Below are 2500 nucleotides of genomic sequence, written 5' to 3'. Positions count from 1 at the left end.
ACGGGGCATCGTTTCTGTCGCGCCGAATTCCATCGAGCTGGGAAATCGCTCATTTTTGCGTCGCCAAATATCGTACGAACGCCGTGAAACTTCCACAGGCTTTTTCAGCAGATTTGCACGTGCACTCAAAAAAGTCAAAATTTGTACACATAGACCCCATCAAACGGGAGAAATTGGCCCGGATTGCTCTCATGTGCGTTACGGGGCATCGTTTCTCTCGCGCCGAATTCTCTCGAGCTGGGAAATCGCTCATTTTTGCGTCGCCAAATATCGTACGAACGCCGTGAAACTTCCACAGGCTTTTTCAGCAGATTTGCACCTGCACTCAAAAAAGTCAAAATTTTTACACATAGACCCCATCAAACGGGAGAAATTGGCCCGGATTGCTCTCATGTGCGTTACGGGGCATCGTTTCTGTCGCGCCGAATTCCATCGAGCTGGGAAATCGCTCATTTTTGCGTCGCCAAATATCGTACGAACGCCGTGAAACTTCCACAGGCTTTTCCAGCAGATTTGCACGTGCACTCAAAAAAGTCAAAATTTTTACACATAGACCCCATCAAACGGGAGAAATTGGCCCGGATTGCTCTCATGTGCGTTACGGGGCATCGTTTCTCTCGCGCCGAATTCTCTCGAGCTGGGAAATCGCTCATTTTTGCGTCGCCAAATATCGTACGAACGCCGTGAAACTTCCACAGGCTTTTTCAGCAGATTTGCACGTGCACTCAAAAAAGTCAAAATTTTTACACATAGACCCCATCAAACGGGAGAAATTGGCCGGGATTGCTCTCATGTGCGTTACGGGGCATCGTTTCTCTCGCTCCGAATTCCATCGAGCTGGGAAATCGCTCATTTTTGCGTCGCCAAATATCGTACGAACGCCGTGAAACTTCCACAGGCTTTTTCAGCAGATTTGCACGTGCACTCAAAAAAGTCAAAATTTTTACACATAGACCCCATCAAACGGGAGAAATTGGCCGGGATTGCTCTCATGTGCGTTACGGGGCATCGTTTCTCTCGCGCCGAATTCCATCGAGCTGGGAAATCGCTCATTTTTGCGTCGCCAAATATCGTACGAACGCCGTGAAACTTCCACAGGCTTTTTCAGCAGATTTGCACGTGCACTCAAAAAAGTCAAAATTTTTACACATAGACCCCATCAAACGGGAGAAATTGGCCGGGATTGCTCTCATGTGCGTTACGGGGCATCGTTTCTCTCGCGCCGAATTCCATCGAGCTGGGAAATCGCTCATTTTTGCGTCGCCAAATATCGTACGAACGCCGTGAAACTTCCACAGGCTTTTCCAGCAGATTGGCACGTGCACTCAAAAAAGTCAAAATTTGTACACATAGACCCCATCAAACGGGAGAAATTGGCCGGGATTGCTCTCATGTGCGTTACGGGGCATCGTTTCTCTCGCTCCGAATTCCATCGAGCTGGGAAATCGCTCATTTTTGCGTCGCCAAATATCGTACGAACGCCGTGAAACTTCCACAGGCTTTTCCAGCAGATTTGCACCTGCACTCAAAAAAGTCAAAATTTTTACACATAGACCCCATCAAACGGGAGAAATTGGCCCGGATTGCTCTCATGTGCGTTACGGGGCATCGTTTCTCTCGCGCCGAATTCTCTCGAGCTGGGAAATCGCTCATTTTTGCGTCGCCAAATATCGTACGAACGCCGTGAAACTTCCACAGGCTTTTTCAGCAGATTTGCACCTGCACTCAAAAAAGTCAAAATTTTTACACATAGACCCCATCAAACGGGAGAAATTGGCCCGGATTGCTCTCATGTGCGTTACGGGGCATCGTTTCTCTCGCGCCGAATTCCATCGAGCTGGGAAATCGCTCATTTTTGCGTCGCCAAATATCGTACGAACGCCGTGAAACTTCCACAGGCTTTTTCAGCAGATTTGCACGTGCACTCAAAAAAGTCAAAATTTTTACACATAGACCCCATCAAACGGGAGAAATTGGCCCGGATTGCTCTCATGTGCGTTACGGGGCATCGTTTCTCTCGCGCCGAATTCTCTCGAGCTGGGAAATCGCTCATTTTTGCGTCGCCAAATATCGTACGAACGCCGTGAAACTTCCACAGGCTTTTTCAGCAGATTTGCACGTGCACTCAAAAAAGTCAAAATTTGTACACATAGACCCCATCAAACGGGAGAAATTGGCCGGGATTGCTCTCATGTGCGTTACGGGGCATCGTTTCTCTCGCTCCGAATTCCATCGAGCTGGGAAATCGCTCATTTTTGCGTCGCCAAATATCGTACGAACGCCGTGAAACTTCCACAGGCTTTTTCAGCAGATTTGCACGTGCACTCAAAAAAGTCAAAATTTTTACACATAGACCCCATCAAACGGGAGAAATTGGCCGGGATTGCTCTCATGTGCGTTACGGGGCATCGTTTCTCTCGCGCCGAATTCCATCGAGCTGGGAAATCGCTCATTTTTGCGTCGCCAAATATCGTACGAACGCCGTGAAACTTCCACAGGC

The sequence above is a fragment of the Lampetra planeri genome, chromosome 4 (genome assembly GCF_965212315.1).
Source record: "Lampetra planeri chromosome 4, kcLamPlan1.2.h2, whole genome shotgun sequence".
Taxonomy (NCBI): domain Eukaryota; kingdom Metazoa; phylum Chordata; class Hyperoartia; order Petromyzontiformes; family Petromyzontidae; genus Lampetra; species Lampetra planeri.
This window is presented reverse-complemented; position numbering follows the sequence as displayed.